General features: G+C 37.4%; 1 long non-coding RNA gene across 2 annotated transcripts in view; it reads right to left on the reverse strand.

Annotated features, from left to right (window-relative positions):
• LOC139936017 (uncharacterized) overlaps nucleotides 1-7,160 on the reverse strand; it is a 47,161-nt gene extending 40,001 nt beyond the window's left edge. Inside the window, exons 1-2 of one of the 2 annotated variants that reach the window (XR_011785878.1) lie at nucleotides 7,029-7,160; nucleotides 5,277-5,457 (exon numbers count right to left, since the gene is read on the reverse strand). This is a non-coding gene — a long non-coding RNA (uncharacterized lncRNA). Of the gene's footprint in view, nucleotides 1-5,276; nucleotides 5,458-6,178; nucleotides 6,301-7,028 lie in introns of those variants that run through there. The other variant, XR_011785879.1, reaches the window with a different exon arrangement.
• Between the last annotated feature and the right edge of the window lie 660 nt (nucleotides 7,161-7,820).

Below are 7,820 nucleotides of genomic sequence, written 5' to 3' on the forward strand. Positions count from 1 at the left end.
CAGGGCTCAAGTACAACATGCAAATAGTTTCAGAGGTCCATCGAAAGACATATCACACTTTGCAAAGCAGACTACACACATTGGCTGGAGAGGAACTTTCATGAGAACAATTCCAGAGTTGTTTCAAAATAAATAATGGCCATTTGCATCAGGTCTACTAGCGACAACTGTGAAATAGTTTCAGAGGTCGATCGAAAGACAGATCAAACTTTGCAAAGCAGACTACAAACATTGCCTGGAAAGGAACTTTTATAAAAACAAATCCCAAGTTTTTTCAAAAGAAATGACGGTCATTTAAACTGCTCACAAAAAGTAAGGAAACATTTTTCAAACCAGTATATTTGTTATTATTTATTACTCTCTTTGTATATGGTATATATCAATGCAAAGCTGAACTGTTCCTCTTTAAACTGATACCATATTTGCAATGATTACATGTTGCTGAACTTGGCTACACGAATAACAATGAGGCAAAGTCACAAATCAAATGTGCCAAAATTACCGTTGTCTGTGCTAAATGGTCAATAGGTAATGCTCAATAATCAAACCGATCAAGCTTTTCAGAACCATTAATGGTTTACACAAAGATTTGAACCAGTGAGCTCATCAGACACATTTAACCCTCATCTCTTGATAAACACCTTGTTTGATGGGTATTTGCAAGACTATATTCTACAGCCGATTGCAGTCCCATACTTGCAGACTCTTGGACCAAAATGCCATCTTTCAAAATGACAACGTTCGCCCCCATCGAGCCCGACTGGTGACTGACTACCTGAACAATGTTGGGGTGCACCGGATGGATTGGCCCGCTAACAGTCCATACCTGAATCCCATGGAATATCCGTGGGACCAGCTTGGCCTCGCTGTCCGTGCCAGAACCACCAACACATCAACTGTGGCTGATCTAATCAGGTTCCTTAAAGAATGGAACGCCACCCCTCATCATCAGCGCATCACAAGACTTTTGTGCAGCATGAGAAGAAGGTGCCAGGCTGTCATCAACGCCTTCGGATCATCCACTCGTTACTGCACTTCTTGTATCAATAAAGTGTAATAGGATCATTAAGTTGTCTTGCTCTATACCAAACTTCTTGTCTCAATAAAGTGGATTAAGATCAGTAAGTTGTCTTGCTTGTTTGAATTACTGTGTCAATTTGATTGTTCACACGGTAACACAAAATTGTTAATTTTGGCACATTTGATTTTTGACTTTGTCTCATTCTCATGAACATGGTCAATTCCAGCAACTTGTAATAATTGCAATTGTGGTATCATTTTGAAGAGGAACAGTTCAGCTTTGCAATGATATATACCATATACAAAGATAGTATTAAATAATAACAAATATACTGAATTGAAAAAAAAATCCTTACTTTTTGTGAGCAGTTTACATCAGATCAACTACAACATGTGAAATAGTTTCAGAAGTCCATCGAAAGACAGATCAAACTTTGCAAAGCAGACTACAAACATTGGATGAAGAGGAACTTTCATAAAAACAATCCCAAAGTAATTTAAAAAGAACAGATTGTCATTTGCATCAGGTCAACTAAAACATGTGAACTAGTTTCAGAAGTCCATCGAAAGACAGATCAAACTCTGCAAAGCAGACTACAAACATTGGCTGGAGAGGATGTTTCATAAAAACAAATCCCAAGATATTTCAAAAGAAATGATGGCCGTTTGCATCAGGACAACTACAACATGTGAAATAGTTTCATAGGTCCATCGAAAGACAGATCAAACTCTGCAAAGCAGACTACAAACATTGGCGAGAGAGGAACTTTTATCAAAACAAATCCCAAGTTGTTTCAAAAGAAATGATGGCCATTTGCATCAGGTCAACTACAACATGTGAAATAGTTTCATAGGTCCATCACAAGACAGATCAAACTTTGCAAAGCAGACGACAAACATTGGCTGGAGAGGAACTTTCATAAAAACAAATTTATTTTATAAGAAAACGATGGCCATTTGCATCAGGTCAAATACAACATGTGAAATAGTTTCAGAGGTCAATCGAAAGACAGATCAAACTTTGCAAAGCAGATGACAAACATTGGCTGGAGAGGAACTTTCATCAGAACAAATCCCAAGTTATTTCAACAGAATCGATGGTCATTTACATCAGATCAACTTTATGATGTGAAATAGTTTTAGAGGTCAATCGAAAGACAGATCAAACTTTGCAAAGCAGACAACAAACATTGCCTGGAGAGGAACTTTCATAAAAACAAATCCCAAGTTATTTCAAAAGAAATGGTCATTTACATCAGATCAACTACAACAAGTGAAATAGTTTTAGAGGTCCATCGAAAGAAAGATCAAACTTTGTAAAGCAGACTACAAACATTGCCTAAAAAGGAACGTTCATCAAAACAAACCCTAACATCTTCCAAAAGAAATAACGGTCATTTACATCAGATCAACCAGGGGTTGCCCTTAACTTTTTTTTCAACTGGCCAGCAGGACCAGTTGGCTTGATTTTTCACTGGTCCGCCAGGTTTTTGACTGGTCCGTCAAATTTTTTTATATGTTTTTTTAACTAAAAAAATACTGTTGTATACCAACTGCTCGATTTTTAATCGCCGCTATTTCAAAATTCAACATGAATTGCAACGTCAACTTAACTGCACTGGAAGCCATACTTTATTTATGTGTACCAAGTTATTGTGTTCGTAAGGGGGCTCACTAATTTGAGAGTATTTTTTCTTTAAAAAAAGTAGTAATAATCTTATTAAAATTAATTTAAAAACAGGTCAAATTATTTGTGAGAGCAAATTGGAAAATTTAACATGATCTTTATTTAGGTAATTTTTTAGTCTACGGTTTATTGTAAGCATTGGACATCGAAGTATTCTCAAGTACGAAGAACATTTGTATGAATTTGTTTTTATTGTTTTACTTAACAAAAAAAAACACTTTAAAACCGACTGTTAAAAATATTAACTTTTTATGTATTGCCTTCAAATCTACAGTGGGGAGGGTTTACATGCGATCGCTTAAGTTATTTTATCATGTATAAACATTGCCTGTTTGTACTTTTAATATTAAGTATTCATAAACACAATACATCGTACCGATAACCGAAGTTCCCAAAATCTTCCCACTTTCGTCCAGAAAAAAACCAACAAAAAGTAGACATCAAAATAGTTGCAACATCCATGGAGAAGCATACGGCGTTTTACGGTATTTTTTTAATTATGTGTACGGAATGGTCGGTGCCGTTGTCTGTTTTGTGAAGAAAAAATTCATTTAAAAGCAGCAAAAACAACTGCGCCTTTGTTAAACCATGGAGGTGTTGCATTCGAGAACCCAAGTATTTCTTGAAATTTGAACCCGCAAAAAAAACCAACGAAGCAACCGCGCATTATATTTGACCAATAAAACCATGGAGCAAAACTAGATCGCCCACCGATCGCCCGCAAAAAAAAACAAGCCCCAAATAACAAAAAAAATTAAGCAAAATCAGGACGGAAGAACCATACTAATCCCAATTAAATACTCCTTTTTGCTCATCAAGAGTATCCTAACTTTGTAATTTTTGTTCAATGAAGCCTCACCGTCTCGCTCGTTTTTCGTAAACACGCTAGACTCTTTTCCCCACACGGAAATCTGCTCCGTTGACGACGACCATGCTGCTGCTGACAGAATGTGTTTTGCTTTGTGGTCTTTTGTCAAGGCGATTGACGCTAGTTTTGTAAGCTATCGCGTACTTTCACCAATAGAGGGCGTCTATTCTCACGCTATCGAATATTCTGAAACGCCCTCTAGCGATCAATGTTTCTTACACTTTTTGGCACACGTGAACTAATACGAAGACTACAAGCATTTACGTTGCATGATGGGATTTTGCGCTGTGTGTACATGTGTATGTGTTATCGTGGGAAGTTTGCCAGCGTTCAGCGGCACTTCGGGTGATTTTTTTACGTTTTATCCAAACCTTGAGTGAATGTTTTTATGTTTTATTCGAGCCTAAAAATATTTAAATAATAGTCATAGTTCTGTAGTACCGCTGCCGATATTTTTGACTGGTCAGCCGGACCAGTTGGCAAGGTGTTTCAGCTGGTCCGCCGCGATTTCTACTGGCATTTGGCCAGCGGACCAGCGTTAAGGTCGAACCCTGTCAACTACAACATGTGAAATAGTTTCAGAGGGCCATCGAAAGACAGATCACACTTTGCAGAGCAGACTACAAACATTGGATGGAGAGGAACTTTCATATAAACAAATCCCAAAGTTATTTAAAAAGAAACGATGGCTATTTGCATCAGGTCAACAAAAACATGTGAACTAGTTTCAGAAGTCCATCGAAAGACAGATCAAATTCTGCTAAGTAAACTACAAACATTGAATGGAGAGGAACTTTCATAAAATACAATCTATTTAATAAGAAAATGATGGCAATTTACATCAGATCAACTACAATATGTGAAAAAGTTTCAGAGGTCCATCGAAAGACAGATCAAACTTTGCAAAGCAGACTACAAACATTGGCTGGAGAGGAACTTTCATAAAAACAAATCCCAAGTTATTTCAAACCGAACGATGGTCATTTGCATCAGGTCAACTACAACATGTGAAATAGTTTCAGAAGTCCAATCGAATGACAGATCAAACTCTGCAAAGCAGACTACAAACATTGGCTGGAGAGGATCTTTCAGAAAAACAAATCCAGAGTTATTTCAAAAGAAACATTTGTCATTGGCATCAGGTCAACTACAACATGTGAAATAGTTTCAGAGGTTCATCGAAAGACTGATCAAACATTGGCTCGGGAAGAACTTTCATCCAAAAAAATCCAGAGTTATTTCAAAAGAAATGATGCTCACTAGCATCAGGTCAACTACAACATGTGAAGTAGTTTCAGAGGTCCACCAAAAGACAGATCAAACTGTGCAAAGCAGAATACAAACATTTGCTGGAGAAGAACTTTCATCAAAACAACTCCCAACTTATTTCCAAAGAAAGGATAGTCATTTGCATCAGATCAATTACCAGGTTTGAAAAATTCAAAGGGCAAAAAAGGCAGTCAAAAGGGCAAAAGAGGACAATCAAGCTAGTACTGGGGAATGGCACCAAGTTGCATTGTACAATGAATGCATTCGATGACAAATTGATTCCAAATTTTTACAGATTTGTTATTTTAGGCATTTTATGTTGGGATACACTGAGTGAGAATACTGGTTTTTGACAAAAAGATGTACGGTGCCTTTAAGAAACACCTAAGTGTCTTTAGTTTTACAAGGAGAATAGAAGAAATTTCAACTTACCCAGGATGTTATCTCGTTAGTGTGTTGTTCAAATCCTGTGTTGGTCAAATCCTGTGTTGGTCAAATCCTGTGTTGGTCAAATTCTGTGTTGGTCAAATCCTGTGTGACAGCCAGCTCAGAAGTAAAGGTGTGGTGAGATACTTGCAAGATAATGTCATGATCCTTTGCTGTTGGCTGTATACTAAACAGGGTACAAATAAAATTCAGTTTGTTAAAGGTGAAAACAAAATCAATGTTTGAATAAGAGCATGATGGACAATTTGGCTCATTTGCATCAGGTCAACTACAACATGTAAAATAGCTACAGAGGTCGATAGAAAGACAGATCAACTTTGAAAAGGGGACAATAAACTATCTAAGCGGACAAAAACTACTTTTCATAAAAACAACTCCCAACTTATTTCAAAAGAAATGATGGTCATTTGCATCAGGTTAACTAACTACAACATGTGAAATAGTTTCAAGAGGTCCATCGAAAGACAGATCAAACTTTGCAAAGCAGACTACAAACATTGGTTGGAGAAGAACTTTCATCAAAACAAATCCCCAGCTATTTTAAAAGAACGATGGCCATTTGCAATAGGTCTATACTACAACATGTTAAATAGTTCCAGAGGTTCAACAAAAGACAGATCAAACTTTGCAATGTAGACTACAAACTTTGGCTGGATATGAACCTTCAGGAAAATTAATCCCGAGTTATTTCAAAACAAACGATTGGCCTTTGCATCAGATCAACTACAACATGTTTCAGAGGTCCATCGAAGATAACAAACTTTGCAAAGCCGACTACAAACATTGGCTGGAAAGGAATTTTCCTTAAAATAACTCCCTACAACAAATCCCAAGTTATTAAAAAAAAAAAAAAAATGGACATTTGTATCAGGTCTACTTAACTTTACCATTTAAATTATCAAGTTCGAACGGCGAGCTCCGCTAGTGGCAAACTGTTGGATGTGCCGTCACAGTGCCAATAACGAGTCGCGCCGGGAGGCAGCGGGTTTATTGACTTTCTGCACCGAGCCTGAAAGTATTGTAAATGACTCTTCTAATATTATATCAAATTATCAAATTTTCTAACCGTTCAATGAAGCATCTTTTCAGAAAGTTTTGTTAACATTTAGAAAAAATAATTACAATTAAAAAAAAAAAAAAAAAAAAAAAGAAATCGGATAACTTTCCGTATGGCGCCACCACTTTTTCACTCATTTTTACAGAAAGGGATATCTCATTGAGGTAAATTAGATAATATATTATTTCATATCGAATGAAAAAGTGGTGGCGCAATACGGAAACTTTTCCGGGGAAAGGTCTCAAATCATGGTGCCATGACAGGTGCATGAATTGAATTGTGTAATTGATTTGTAACAACAACCTGGACAATATTATTGCAACAACAACAACAACAAAACAACATGACAAAACCACAACATTCATGACAAAAACCAACACCCACAACAACAACAACAACAACAACAACAACAACAACAACAACAACAACAACAAAATAAAGGATCCAAAGTAAATGACAGGGTATACCTCTGGTGTTTTTGGAAGACAGTATTTGTAAGAAGTTTACGTTATTTGCATTGCTGTCAGTGTCAAACTGTCATGACTACACATACAGCACTCAACGTTTTTGCCTGGCGGCCGGCGGCCTACCAACTCGACTCCCAGGTTTTTTTTCTACAAATAATGTTCTGTTTTTTCCAATTTCCCATTGACAAATGTAACTAAGAAGAATCCACTTACCTCTATAGGTGTTAAGGGTTGTTCTCCATATCCGTAAGGAAGATTGTAGGCATCCATTTCCCGTAAAACTTGGCTAGAAATCGTCAAAACAGAAGGTTAAATCCAGGTTAAAAATTCAATTGTTCCTCAAAATGGTGACGCAGTTAGTCCAGCCGTGGGCCGAAATTCGAGCCGGTTAAATTCCGGCCAGCCGGCCCCTGGGCACAAGTTGCGCGCGCATTCAATTTCGAACGTTGTTAGGCACAATTTAAGTAATTAGCATATCGTCTGCTCATAATGATCAAAAGGTCATTAAATAAAAATGCGTATAAATTTGAACAAATAAATAAATATAAAATCAACAAACAAATGTCTTACTTCGGGAACTAGTTTGTCAACTTCCAATACCCCGGGGAGACTTTTCACCCTCAAACCATGGAGGGAAAATTGTTATTAAATGCCATCAAAAGCAATTACATTAATTTGTTTTTGAAGCCCGCCCATTATCGGGCCTACAATTAATATTGCACTGAGATGAGCTGCAGACGAAACAGTATCTTGCAAACAATCTTAAACGTTAATTATGAAGCATGTTTTCTGTTTTGAGACATGAGTTGTTTGAAAATAACGAGGTCACATGTGAGCTTGTGTTGCCCCCCCACCCCCCCCCCCAAATCATAGTCTAGACTACGCTGTCAGAATCAAGCATGACTTCACTCTTGTTTACAAAAATTGCGCCCTCATCTAGCAGCGATGGTGCGCCGCGGCGAGCGCCCTCAAGAGGCCATGTAATTGTAAACAACATGGCTGCGC

The sequence above is a fragment of the Asterias amurensis genome, chromosome 4 (genome assembly GCF_032118995.1).
Source record: "Asterias amurensis chromosome 4, ASM3211899v1".
NCBI classification, from domain to species: domain Eukaryota; kingdom Metazoa; phylum Echinodermata; class Asteroidea; order Forcipulatida; family Asteriidae; genus Asterias; species Asterias amurensis.